Below are 15,812 nucleotides of genomic sequence, written 5' to 3'. Positions count from 1 at the left end.
CCGGAGTTGGTCGCCGGCGATGGCGCGAAGGCGGCGGCGAAGACCCGGCAAGGTCCGGTATGGTTGGCAGCGCGCGCGGGCTCGTCCGGGCCTCGATGGGCTCGGGCGGGCCCTGATCTGGGCCAGGAGGGCCGGCGCGGTGGAGCGCGGTGGAGAGGGCGGCAGGGTGATGTGGCGGTGCCGGATTGGACGAGGGACGGTGGCGGACATGTCCGGCACACGGTGGACGTGTCCGGCGGCGCGAGGAAGGGGGAGACTAGGGTTTGTACAGCGAAATTTTCGGGGGAGGCCACATATTTATAGGTAGAGGGAGCTAGGAGAGTCCAAATGAGGTGCGGTTTTCGGCCACGCGATCGTGATCGAATTACCGAGATGATGGAGCAGGTTTAGGTGGGTTTTGGGCCACTTTGGAAGGGTGTTGGGCTGCAACACACACGAGGCCTTTTCGGTCCCTCGGTTAACCGTTGGAGTATCAAACGAAGTCCAAATGGTACGAAAGTTGACAGGCGGTCTACCGGTAGTAAACCAAGGCCGCTTGGCAAGTCTCGGTCCAACCTGGAAATTTTTAATCCCCACACCTGAGAGAAAGGTAGAAATGACCACCGGAGGAGAACGGAGCACCGGAATGCAAAACGGACAACGGGAAAAATGCTCGGATGCATGAGACGAACATGTATGCAAATGAAATGCACATGATGACATGATATGCAATGCATGACACGCAAGCAATGACAAGGCAACAACAGCGAATAACTGGACGACACCTGGCACATCGGTCTCGGGGCGTTACAACACTCCACCACTCGAGAGGATCTCGTCCCGAGATCTAGAATGGCACCGGAGGAACAATGGGAGAGAAAAGAGGAGAGGTAAAACTAAGTTGCTTCATTGACAAACGAGTGAAACCACGAACCTTGAAGAGGTTAAGCCACTCCGGGAGAATAACACAACGGAGATGAACGAAGTTGAAAGCACTCCATTAAGAAAGAGTAACAAGTAAGAACAAATTCGGGAAGCACTCCGGTTTAGAAGGGATGCCAGACTTGATAAGGCGAAAGGAACTTGAGCAAAAAGGGCACAACACTCCGGTTAAATGGATAGGCATAAAAAGAACATGATCTTTGATAAAACGAGAAGATGGGTTGAAAAGATGAGCAGCACAATGCCTACGGAACAAAAGAATAGAAGTTGTATCGACGGAACAAAAGAACGGAGAAGAAAACAACATCTTCTACCTCCAATGAGCTTGAAAAGCATCTTAAAGAGAAGGGTCACACGGAGTTGTTGGAACAATCCACAACGAAAAGAATAAACTTGATATGGTCTTAAGAAATACATCTCAAAATTATGAGGTGACAATCTGCCACTCACGGGAAAGAATTGTATTTATTTGAACAAGGAGACGAGAAAGTATTTCACCGGGAGGATAAAGAAGAGCTTGGATCATTTATGAGCACCATAGATAGCAACAGTCCTTAGGGATGGCTTTAGGTGAAATATAACACAAGATAACTCCAATGACGAGATTGATGGATTTGAAATATCTCATTCTTGACAACATGTGAATCATGAAAACATGAACTCAAATTATCAAAATGACATAATACCACCTCCAATAATATGGAAGAAAGAATTGCACTCCGGATGCAAGATGAAGAAACTTAAGCACCTCTGAAAAGAAAGTTGATGAACATTTCGAGAAGGAATATAAATCCTTGATGAACCATCATGTAGAACCTTCATGAAGAACTCCGGTAAACAAAACATAACGAAAAGAAAGAGAAGCTGAAAACACAAGGTGAAACCTTGTAATGATTTAGATGGATCTCCGTGACAATTAGAGCTTGGGACTCCGTGAAAGAAAGATGAAACAAATGAAACCGAGAATTTGATTAGCCTCCGGAATAGGAAATTAAACATTTGGGTGAATCAAGAATAAGAATTATGTTATGCTCATCCTTCATCAATTAAATTGATGACAAGCAACGGATTTGGCATACTAGTTATTCTCATAGAAGGGATTAAGATAGATAATGCGCAAACTTGAAGAGGCCTTCGATGAACCACCGGTAGGATTTGAAAGAACAGAAGTATGATAATGTAATAAGAGGAATCTTGAACAAACCACCGTAAGAATTGCAAATGAACGAATAAAAGATAACGAATCACCGGAAAGGAATTAGAGAACGAATGAAAATACTTGATGTAAATTAGATCCACGAGAACAAAAGATCATGAGCTGATTAGAGAATATTGAATGATGCACCGGTGAGATTTGGGGAGCGAGAGCTGAAAGTTGAGAATGAACAAGCCTTCTGAAATGATGGACTCCGGATAATCGAACTAAAAAAAACCCTTGAAATGCTCCGGATGGGTGAAAAGAATTGTCACGATCAAAACAATTACGGGAGGATGGCAACAAGCTAGAATCACGAATCTTGAAGAGAATTGATTAGATTAGGAGGAAAAACTCTTCTTCGGTCTTCAAATCCTGAGAATGACGACGAGAAACACCAACAGAAATTATTGAGGCACACCGGAATGAAGAATGGAAAGGTTGAGCCAACGATGAAAAGAATTTGAAAGATCTAGGAGAAGACATTTGACTGATGATAAATCATTCTTACGTCAAACTTTGAAAAGAAAAATGAAGATAGCTCCGGGAAGATTGGAAGAGTCAGGTAAGATCCTGGAAAAAGACCTGTGGGTTAGGGCCCACTCAAGAGAAACACCGTTGAAATGATTAAAAAGAGAGGTTGCACCGGTTGAATTAAATGACTTGAATGAGATACCAATCTCGAAAGAGCTTGAACGAATGCAGAGTGGAAACACGAATCTTCGAGATATCTTGAGCACCCCGGAACAATTAAATAGCGAGAAGTGAATGAATACGAGGTGCACCGGAACGAGAAAAAAAAGGATATGATCAACACGAAAGCTTGAGTTGAATCCACCGGAGAAGAAAATGAGTGACGAGAGACGAACTTGAAGCTTCGTTAGCATCTTCTTGAGAATCACCGGATAAGAATATTGAAACGAAAGAAAGAAGAGACTTCACATAATAAAATGATACTTGATTGAGATATATGAGTCCTCAAAGAAAAAAAGGGAGGGAGGGTGGGAAAAACAAAGGCAACTTGGAGACGGATGAAACAGACACCGTTGAGAAGAACTGGGATTGAATCTTGCGGATGTTGAAATGATCGGATCCACTTGAAGAGAAGCACACCGGTGAAAAAGATTGGCATAACAATCTCGATTATCAAGGAGGATTAGTATTCACATAGGAGTATGAGAACACCACTTAGGAAAGGTATGGAATCAACATTTGACTTCGAAGCAACTCGAATACCACAACTCAAAACAAAACAAAGGATTGGCTTGCAAAATAAGTCGGAACAAACATATGATAGAGATTTCGTCCGAAGTTTTCGTGGTGGGGCCTACACGGGCTCGATCGTACAGCACCATCATGTACAAGGTAGTCCACATGACATACGAAGCGTCCCCGAGTCGGCATAGCCAAGGACTCTTTAAGACACAACGAGAACACTATAAAACCGACCGTGAATAGGCGGACCACTAGACATCGAACCCCAATTTCATATCATACATCTGTCAGAAAGATATCCTAAGAGCTACTTGAATTCCCACTTATGGAACTCCTGAACCTTTCCGGTTATGCAATCAGGTGTTGGGGATACAGGGGAAGCATAATATCTCACCCAAATCTAGCAAATCCTACAACCAGCTGTATCCATCCTTCAACACATAACCAAGAAACCTTCGGAAATCGTCTACCTCAACCTTCGAAAAGCATCCATTATACAAGTTATGGCGATACTCCTGAACTCCCGCCCCAGTACTGGGTGGCGTCGAGGTTATCTCACCAACGAACTGCATAAAAGAGATTTTCAATGTCGGCGGACTAAACTCAGGTATTCCAGAACTGCAACGATAAAATTATGACGACAACACCTCAGAGCTCAACTCCACGGGACACTTCCACAAAACCCCTAACAGGAGGCACCAAGACAATTATCTCATCATAAAACCATCGGAACGGTTCCAAGATACCTGCGTGATCCTAAAAAAATTTAGTGAAATTTGAGAAGAGAAGAGTCAAAACTCTATGTCAGGATGCCTTACCAGAGCGATGAGGAGACTGGGAAGTAAAAAGAATTCCTAAACTCTCCGATATATAATTCCTAAATTACTCAAAACATTTTTTTCTAGACACAACTCGGCTGCTAAAAATGATCAAGCAATGGGGGCTCCTATGGTCAGGGAAGGCTCTGATTACCAACTTGTAACGCCCTCGATGCGGCTATATCTCCCACGTGTCGAAGCACGACTTAGAGGCATAACCGCATTGAAAGCAATGTCGCAAGTGAGGTAATCTTTACACAACCCATGTAATACATAAGGGAAAAAGGATACATAGTTGGCTTACAATCGCCACTTCACACAATTACATGAATAAAGCATTACATCAACCAGATACGATCAAGGTCCGACTACGACACCAAAATAAAAAAGAACCCCAAATGAGACAAAGTCCCCGATCGACCCCAACTAGGTTCCACTACTGATCAACTAGAATTAAACAACACAAAGGACAAGATCTTCATCGAGCTCCTCCAGAGCTTGGTTGCGTCATCTGCACGGACTCATCGGCACCTGCAAACTGGTTTTGGAAGTATCTGTGAGCCACGGGGACTCATCAATCTCGCACCCTCGCGATCAAGACTATTTAAGCTTATGGGTAAGGTAAAAGGTATGAGGTGGAGCTGCAGCAAGCGACTAGCATATATGGTGGCTAACATACGCAAATGAGAGCGAGACGAGAACGCAAAGCACGGTTGATAAAAGTATGATCAAGAAGTGATCCTAGAACAACCTACGTCAAGCATAACTCCAACACCGTGTTCACTTCCCGGACTCCGCCGGAAAGAGACCATCACGGTTACACACGCAGTTGATTCATTTTAATTAAGTTAAGGTTCAAGTTATCAACAACCGGACATTAACAAAAATCCCATCTGCCCATAACCGCGGGCACGGCTTTCGAATATTCAAAACCCTGCAGGGGTGTCCCAACTTAGCCCATGACAAGCTCTCACGGTCAACGAAGGAATAGACCTCCTCCCGAGACATTTCGATCAGACTCGGTATCCCGGTTCTTCAAGACATCCTCGACAATGGTAAAACAAGTCCAGCAAGACCGCCCGATGCGCCGACATCCTGATAGGAGCTGCACATATCTCGTTCTCAGGGCAATACCGAATGAACACTACGTACAGCTAAAACCAGCCCTCAAGTTTCCCCGAGGTGGCGCCGCAAGTGGCTCTAGTTTGGACCAACACTTAGACAAGCACTGGCCCGGGGGGGTTAAAATAAAGATGACCCTCGGGATGTGCGACTCCCAAGGGAAAAAAAGGCTAGGTGGCGAATGGTAAAATCAAGGTTGGGCCTTGCTGGAGGAGTTTTATTCAAAGCGAACTGTCAAGGGGTTCCCATTATAACCCAACCGCGTAAGGAACACAAAATCCGGGAACATAACACCGATATGACGGAAACTAGGGCGGCAAGAGTGGAACAAAACACCAGGCATAAGGCCGAGCCTTCCACCCTTTACCAAGTATATAGATGCATTAATTAAATAAGATATATTGTGATATCCCAACAAGTAAACATGTTCCAACAAGGAACAACAACTCCATGTTCCAACAAGGAATAAACTTCAATCTTCACCTGCAACTAACAACGCTATAAGAGGGGCTGAGCAAAGCGGTAACATAGCCAAAAAACGGTTTGCTAGGACAAGGTGGGTTAGAGGCTTGGTTCAACAATATGGGAGGCATGATAAGCAAGTGGTAGGTATCGCAGCATTGGCATAGCAAAAGAGCGAGCAAACTACCAAGCAAAGATAGAAGTGATTTCGAGGGTATGATCATCTTGCCCGAAATCTCGCAAAGAAGAAGAACAATTCCATGAAGAAGACAAACAGACATAGCCAACGGATCCTCACACACGCAACGTTACCGGAACCAACCCGAAGAAGCAAACACCGGAAAGAAGCACACAACATAGTAAACACACAACACATGAACATGGTATGATATGCGAGATGCGGTATGCGATGCATATGCATGATTTGCAAGGGAATGCATGAAACTGGCTTCAACATGGAAATGCAAGTGTTCCACTGGAAAGATGAGATGAAATCGCTTGAAAACGATATAAAGATCACCGGAATCGGAGTTACGGTTTGGAAATGGCAAGCAATTCAAATATGACACCGGCCTGCGATTTACAGCAAGTAGCCATCTAAATGCAATGCGATGAATAATCTACAGCACCCAAACATGGCAACAAAATACATGGCAGGGATGCATACAAGATGCTTAACAAAAGTCTAGCACTGAGATACGGCCAATTCATCCATTAACAGGTTCAAGCAAGCATGGCAAAACTGCATATGACAAACAGATTTCAGACTTAGTGAAATTAACACTTGTCTGGAATTTCAGATCAGATAGCACTCTTTGGAGCAACAAAGCTACATGCTACAGGACCTGAACATGGCAAAGTAAAGCATGTCATGGAGCTACTCAAAGAGCTTAACAAAAATCCCTTAGTGACCTTGAGACCAAAGGGATCAGAAAATACAATTGCAAGCATGTGAACATGGCAAAAACATAATCAGTTCTCAGACTTAGTGAAAACTGGAGCATGCTAAAAACAGATATCAAGTAGGCATGTTTACGAGCTCGATGCACTCACTACAGAGTAAGGCATGACAATCTAAGCATACACCCATCAAGAATACACATTATACAAGCTAGACATGGCAAGAACAATAACATGGCATGCACGGATCAACTACAACATCCTCGGCAAAATCGCTAACAAGTAGACAATCTGCCTAGATTCATGAAATAGCAAAAGTAGAGCTCGATTGACTCAAGCTAGGGTGCTCCGTAATTGCAAACAAAGACATGGATGGATAGAGCACTACAAGAATAACAAAACATCCTTACTGATCATCCTCAAAAGAGGCACGGATCACTAGGAAACAACATGAACATATGACCATATGAGATAAGCAGCTCAAGGACTTGGTGGAAATGCTAACTCCCTGAAATCAGCATTACCAAGTGCCTCACTTGGCAAGCTTGTGCTAGCCACCACACACATCACAAAAATACATGGGTTGCACCTCTGGAAAGATGACAAAACCCTTAACAAAACATATGTAGAGCATCAGGGCATATCATGCACACAATAAACATGGCAAAATGACAAATAGCTAAACGGAGTAGCAGATCTGACAATTATCTCAAGTAGCACTCTTCTAACAGTATTTCGGGCATCAAGATGACCTCAAATGAAAATGATGCAATGGAATGAAATGATGTGCTCTCTGAGATGAACATTTTGATATGATATATGCATGAATCGGGGCAACGGATGCGGAGTTGTGATGCGATGAACATGAGCATATGAAACAGGGAATCTCCGGGACTTGGCAAAAATTACCCCTCCGAGACAGATCTAGGGTTTGCGCATGTTCTTCGAAGATCACCGGAGAAGTCGTCGGAGGAGAGGGAGACAGCGCTGGAGTTGGTCGGGGTCGGCAGACCCGGCGACGGGGCGGCCGGATCCGTCGCCGGGGCGGCGAACGGCGGCGGACGGCGGGGTGGAGCAGCGGTGAAGCGGCACAGGATCCGGGCGGTGACGGGCGGCGCACCGGCGATGGGCGGCGCTAGCGGGAAGGGGCCGCAGCCCGCAAGCGCGGCGGCGGCGCTCGGGAAAGGCGAGGTGAGGCGGCGGGCTCCTGAGGCGGCAGCGGGAAGCGCGCGGCGCTCGGCGTGAAGCAGGGAGGCTGGCGAGGCGGAGGACGGGCGGCGGCGTGCTCCGGTCTCTCGAGTTGGTCGCCGGCGATGGCACGAAGGCGGCGGCGAAGACCCGGCAAGGTCCGGTATGGTTGGCGGCGTGCGCGGGCTCGTCCGGGCCTCGATGGGCTCGGGCGGGCCCCGATCTGGGCCAGGAGGGCCGGCGCGGTGGAGCGCGATGGAGAGGGCGGCAGGGTGATGTGGCGGTGCCGGATTGGACGAGGGACGGTGGCGGACATGTCCGGCACATGGTGGACGTGTCCGGCGGCGCGAGGAAGGGGGAGACTAGGGTTTGTACCGCGAAATTTTCGGGGGAGGCCACATATTTATAGGTAGAGGGAGCTAGGAGAGTCCAAATAAGGTGCGGTTTTCGGCCACGCGATCGTGATCGAATTACCGAGATGATGGAGCAGGTTTAGGTGGGTTTTGGGCCACTTTGAAAGGGTGTTGGGCTGCAACACACACAAGGCCTTTTCGGTCCCTCGGTTAACCGTTGGAGTATCAAACGAAGTCCAAATGGTACGAAACTTGACAGGCGGTCTACCGGCAGTAAACCAAGGCCGCTTGGAAAGTCTCGGTCCAACCTGGAAATGTTTAATCCCCACACCCGAGAGAAAGGTAGAAATGACCACCGGAGGAGAACGGAGCGCCGGAATGCAAAACGGACAACGGGAAAAATGCTCGGATGCATGAGACGAACACGTATGCAAATGAAATGCACATGATGACATGATATGCAATGCATGACACGCAAGCAATGACAAGGCAACAACAGCGAATAACTGGACGACACCTGGCACATCGGTCTCGGGGCGTTACAACACTCCACCACTACGAGAGGATCTCGTCCCGAGATCTAGAATGGCACCGGAGGAACAATGGGAGAGAAAAGAGGAGAGGTAAAACTAAGTTGCTTCATTGACAAATGAGTGAAACCACGAACCTTGAAGAGGTTAAGCCACTCCGGGAGAATAACACAACGGAGATGAACGAAGTTGAAAGCACTCCATTAAGAAAGAGTAACAAGTAAGAACAAATTCGGGAAGCACTCCGGTTTAGAAGGGATGCCAGACTTGATAAGGCGAAAGGAACTTGAGCAAAAAGGGCACAACACTCCGGTTAAATGGATAGGCATAAAAAGAACATGATCTTTGATAAAACGAGAAGATGGGTTGAAAAGATGAGCAGCACAATGCCTACGTAACAAAAGAATAGAAGTTGTATCGACGGAACAAAAGAACGGAGAAGAAAACAACATCTTCTACCTCCAATGAGCTTGAAAAGCATCTTAAAGAGAAGGGTCACACGGAGTTGTTGGAACAATCCACAACGAAAAGAATAAACTTGATATGGTCTTAAGAAATACATCTCAAAATTATGAGGTGACAATCTGCCACTCACGGGAAAGAATTGTATTTATTTGAACAAGGAGACGAGAAAGTATTTCACCGGGAGGATAAAGAAGAGCTTGGATCATTTATGAGCACCATAGATAGCAACAGTCCTTAGGGATGGCTTTAGGTGAAATATAACACAAGATAACTCCAATGACGAGATTGATGGATTTGAAATATCTCATTCTTGACAACATGTGAATCATGAAAACATGAACTCAAATTATCAAAATGACATAATACCACCTCCAATAATATGGAAGAAAGAATTGCACTCCGGATGCAAGATGAAGAAACTTAAGCACCTCTGAAAAGAAAGTTGATGAACATTTCGAGAAGGAATATAAATCCTTGATGAACCATCATGTAGAACCTTCATGAAGAACTCCGGTAAACAAAACATAACGAAAAGAAAGAGAAGCTGAAAACACAAGGTGAAACCTTGTAATGATTTAGATGGATCTCCGTGACAATTAGAGCTTGGAACTCCGTGAAAGAAAGATGAAACAAATGAAACCGAGAATTTGATTAGCCTCCGGAATAGGAAATTAAACATTTGGGTGAATCAAGAATAAGAATTATGTTATGCTCATCCTTCATCAATTAAATTGATGACAAGCAATGGATTTGGCATACTAGTTATTCTCATAGAAAGGATTAAGATAGATAATGCGCAAACTTGAAGAGGCCTTCGATGAACCACCGGTAGGATTTGAAAGAACGGAAGTATGATAATGTAAGAAGAGGAATCTTGAACAAACCACCGTAAGAATTGCAAATGAACGAATAAAAGATAACGAATCACCGGAAAGGAATTAGAGAACGAATGAAAATACTTGATGGAAATTAGATCCACGAGAACAAAAGATCATGAGCTGATTAGAGAATATTGAATGATGCACCGGTGAGATTTGGGGAGCGAGAGCTGAAAGTTGAGAATGAACAAGCCTTCTGAAATGATGGACTCTGGATAATCGAACTAAAAAAACCCTTGAAATGCTCCGGATGGGTGAAAAGAATTGTCACGATCAAAACAATTACGGGAGGATGGCAACAAGCTAGAATCACGAATCTTGAAGAGAATTGATTAGATTAGGAGGAAAAACTCTTCTTCGGTCTTCAAATCCTGAGAATGACGACGAGAAACACCAACAAAAATCATTGAGGCACATCGGAATGAAGAATGGAAAGGTTGAGCCAACGATGAAAAGAATTTGAAAGATCTAGGAGAAGACATTTGACTGATGATAAATCATTCTTACGTCAAACTTTGAAAAGAAAAATGAAGATAGCTCCGGGAAGATTGGAAGAGTCAGGTAAGATCCTGGAAAAAGACCTGTGGGTTAGGGCCCACTCAAGAGAAACACCGTTGAAATGATTAAAAAGAGAGGTTGCACCGGTTGAATTAAATGACTTGAATGAGATACCAATCTCGAAAGAGCTTGAACGAATGCAGAGTGGAAACACGAATCTTCGAGATATCTTGAGCACCCTGGAACAATTAAATGGCGAGAAGTGAATGAATACGAGGTGCACCGGAACGAGAAAAAAAAGGATATGATCAACACGAAAGCTTGAGTTGAATCCACCGGAGAAGAAAATGAGTGACGAGAGACGAACTTGAAGCTTCGTTAGCATCTTCTTGAGAATCACCGGATAAGAATATTGAAACGAAAGAAAGAAGAGACTTCACATAATAAAATGATGCTTGATTGAGATATATGAGTCCTCAAAGAAAAACAAGGGAGGGGGTGGGAAAAACAAAGGAAACTTGGAGACGGATGAAACAGACACCGTTGAGAAGAACTGGGATTGAATCTTGCGGATGTTGAAATGATCGGATCCACTTGAAGAGAAGCACACCGGTGAAAAAGATTGGCATAACAATCTCGATTATCAAGGAGGATTAGTATTCACATAGGAGTATGAGAACACCACTTAGGAAAGGTATGGAATCAACATTTGACTTCGAAGCAACTCGAATACCACAACTCAAAACAAAACAAAGGATTGGCTTGCAAAATAAGTCGGAACAAACATATGATAGAGATTTTGTCCGAAGTTTTCATTGTGGGGCCTACACGGGCTCGATCGTACAGCACCATAATGTACAAGGCAGTGCACATGACATACGAAGCGTCCCCGAGTCGGCATAGCCAAGGACTCTTTAAGACACAACGAGAACACTGTAAAACCGACCGTGAATAGGCGGACCACTAGACATCGAACACCAATTTCATATCATACATCTGTCGGAAAGATATCCTAAGAGCTACTTGAATTCCCACTTATGAAACTCCTGAACCTTTCCGGTTATGCAATCAGGTGTTGGGGATACAGGGGAAGCATAATATCTCACCCAAATCTAGCAAATCCTACAACCAGCTGTATCCATCCTTCAACACATAACCAAGAAACCTTCGGAAATCGTCTACCTCAACCTTCGAAAAGCATCCATTATACAAGTTATGGCGATACTCCCGAACTCCCGCCCCAGTACCGGGTGGCGTCGAGGTTATCTCACCAACGAACTGCATAAAAGAGATTTTCCATGTCGGCAGACTAAACTCAGGTATTCCAGAACTGCAACGATAAAATTATGACGACAACACCTCGGAGCTCAACTCCACGGGACACTTCCACAAAACCCCTGACAGGAGGCACCAAGACAATGTTCTCATCATAAAACCATCGGAACGATTCCAAGATACCCGCGTGATCCTAAAAAAAATTTAGTGAAATTTGAGAAGAGAAGAGTCAAAACTCTACGTCAGGATGCCTTACCAGAGCGATGAGGAGACTGGGAAGTAAAAAAGAATTCCTAAACTCTCCGATATATAATTCCTAAATGACTCAAAACATTTTTTTCTAGACACAACTCGGCTGCTAAAAACGATCAAGCAATGGGGGCTCCTATGGTCGGGGAAGGCTCTGATTACCAACTTGTAACGCCCTCGATGCGGCTATATCTCCCACGTGTCGAAGCACGACTTAGAGGCATAACCGCATTGAAAGCAATGTCGCAAGTGAGGTAATCTTCACACAACCCATGTAATACATAAGGGGAAAAAAGATACATAGTTGGCTTACAATCGCCACTTCACACAATTACATGAATAAAGCATTACATCAACCAGATACAATCAAGGTCCGACTACGGAACCAAAATAAAAAAGAACCCCAAATGAGACAAAGTCCCCGATCAACCCCAACTGGGCTCCACTACTGATCAACTAGAACGAAACAACACAAAGGACAAGGTCTTCATCGAGCTCCTCCAGAGCTTGGTTGCGTCATCTGCACGGACTCATCGGCACCTGCAAACTGGTTTTGGAAGTATCTGTGAGCCACGGGGACTCATCAATCTCGCACCCTCGCGATCAAGACTATTTAAGCTTATGGGTAAGGTAAAAGGTATGAGGTGGAGCTGCAGTAAGCGACTAGCATATATGGTGGCTAACATACGCAAATGAGAGCGAGACGAGAAGGCAAAGCACGGTTGATAAAAGTATGATCAAGAAGTGATCCTAGAACAACCTACATCAAGCATAACTCCAACACCGTGTTCACTTCCCGGACTCCGCCGGAAAGAGACCATCACGGTTACACACGCAGTTGATTCATTTTAATTAAGTTAAGGTTCAAGTTATCAACAACCGGACATTAACAAAAATCCCAGCTGCCCATAACCGCGGGCACGGCTTTCGAAAATCCAAAACCCTGCAGGGGTGTCCCAACTTAGCCCATGACAAGCTCTCACGGTCAACGAAGGAATAGACCTCATCCCGAGACATTTCGATCAGACTCGGTATCCCGGTTCTTCAAGACATCCTCGACAATGGTAAAACAAGTCCAGCAAGACCGCCCGATGCGCCGACATCCTGATAGGAGCTGCACATATCTCGTTCTCAGGGCAACACCGAATGAACACTACGTACAGCTAAAACCAGCCCTCAAGTTTCCCCGAGGTGGCGCCGCAAGTGGCTCTAGTTTGGACCAACACTTAGACAAGCACTGGCCCGGGGGGGTTAAAATAAAGATGACCCTCGGGATGCGCGACTCCCAAGGGAAAAAAAGGCTAGGTGGAGAATGGTAAAATCAAGGTTGGGCCTTGCTGGAGGAGTTTTATTCAAAGCAAACTGTCAAGGGGTTCCCATTATAACCCAACCGCGTAAGGAACACAAAATCCGGGAACATAACACCGATATGACGGAAACTAGGGCGGCAAGAGTGGAACAAAACACCAGGCATAAGGCCGAGCCTTCCACCCTTTACCAAGTATATAGATGCATTAATTAAATAAGATATATTGTGATATCCCAACAAGTAAACATGTTCCAACAAGGAACAACAACTCCATGTTCCAACAAGGAACAAACTTCAATCTTCACCTGCAACTAACAATGCTATAAGAGGGGCTGAGCAAAGCGGTAACATAGTCAAACAACGGTTTGCTAGGACAAGGTGGGTTAGAGGCTTGGTTCAACAATATGGGAGGCATGATAAGCAAGTGGTAGGTATCGCAGCATTGGCATAGCAAAAGAGCGAGCAAACTAGCAAGCAAAGATAGAAGTGATTTCGAGGGTATGATCATCTTGCCTGAAATCCCGCAAAGAAGAAGAACGAGTCCATGAAGAAGACAAACAGACGTAGCCAACGGATACTCACACACGCAACGTTATCGGAACCAACCCGAAGAAGCAAACACCGGAAAGAAGCACACAACATAGTAAACACACAACACATGAACATGGTATGATATGCGAGATGCGGTATGCGATGCATATGCATGATTTTCAAGGGAATGCATGAAACTGGACTCAACATGGAAATCCAAGTGTGCCACTGGAAAGATGAGATGAAATCGCTTGAAAACAATATAAAGATCACCGGAATCGGAGTTACGGTTTGGAAATGGCAAGCAATTCAAATATGACACCGGCCTGCGATTGACAGCAAGTAGCCATCTAAATGCAATGAGATGAATAATCTACAGCAGCCAAACATGGCAACAAAATACATGGCAGGGATGCATACAAGATGCTTAACAAAAGTCTAGCACTAAGATACGGACAATTCATCCATTAACAGGTTCAAACAAGCATGGCAAAACTGCATATGACAAACAGATTTCAGACTTAGTGAAATTAACACTTGTTTGGAATTTCAGATCAGAAAGCACTCTTTGGAGCAACAAAGCTACATGCTACAGGACCTGAACATGGCAAAGTAAAGCATGGCATGGAGCTAGTCAAAGAGCTTAACAAAAATCCCTTAGTGACCTTGAGACCAAAGGGATCAGAAAATACAATTGCAAGCATGTGAACATGGCAAAAACATAATCAGTTCTGAGACTTAGTGAAAACTGGAGCATGCTGAAAACAGATATCAAGTAGGCATGTTTACGAGCTCGATGCACTCACTACAGAGTAAGGCATGACAATCTAAGCATACACCCATCAAGAATACACATTATACAATCTAGACATGGCAAGAACAATAACATGGCATGCACGGATCAACTACAACATCCTCGGCAAAATCGCTAACAAGTAGACAATCTGCCCAGATTCACGAAATAGCAAAAGTAGAGCTCGATTGACTCAAGCTAGGGTGCTCCATAATTGCAAACAAAGACATGGATGGATAGAGCACTACAAGAATAACAAAACATCCTTACTAATCATCCTCAAAAGAGGCACGGATCACTAGGAAACAACATGAACATATGACCATATGACATAAGCAGCTCAAGGACTTAGTGGAAATGCTAACTCCCTGAAATCAGCATTACCAAGTGCCTCACTTGGCAAGCTTGTGCTAGCCACCACACACATCACAAAAATACATGGGTTGCACCTCTGGAAAGATGACAAAACCCTTAACAAAACATATGTAGAGCATCAGGGCATATCATGCACACAATAAACATGGCAAAATGACAAATAGCTAAACGGAGTAGCAGATCTGACAATTATCTCAAGTAGCACTCTTCTAACAGTATTTCGGGCATCAAGATGACCTCAAATGAAAATGATGCAATGGAATGAAATGATGTGCTCTCTGAGATGAACATTTTGATATGTTATATGCATGACACGGAGCTACGGATGCGGAGTTGTGATGCGATGAACATGAGCATTTGAAACAGGGAATCTCCGGGACTTTGCGAAAATTACCCCTCCGAGACAGATCTAGGGTTTGCGCATGTTCTTCGAAGATCACCAGAGAAGTCGCCGGAGGAGAGGAAGACAGCGCCGGAGTTGGTCGGGGTCGGCAGATCCGGCGACGGGGCGGCCGGATCCGTCGTCGGGGCGGCGAACGGCGGCGGACGGCGGGGTGGAGCAGCGGCGAAGCGGCGCGGGATCCGGGCGGTCACGGGCGGCGTACCGGCGATGGGCAGCGCCGGCGGGAAGGGGTCTCGGCCCGCAAGCGCGGCGGCGGCGCTCGGGCAAGGCGAGGTGAGGCGGCGGGCTCCTGAGGCGGCGGAAGGAAGCGCACGGCGCTCGGCATGAAGCAG

The sequence above is a fragment of the Triticum dicoccoides genome, chromosome 7A (assembly GCF_002162155.2).
Source record: "Triticum dicoccoides isolate Atlit2015 ecotype Zavitan chromosome 7A, WEW_v2.0, whole genome shotgun sequence".
In the NCBI taxonomy this organism is placed as follows: domain Eukaryota; kingdom Viridiplantae; phylum Streptophyta; class Magnoliopsida; order Poales; family Poaceae; genus Triticum; species Triticum dicoccoides.
Note: the sequence above shows the minus strand (reverse complement) of the source record.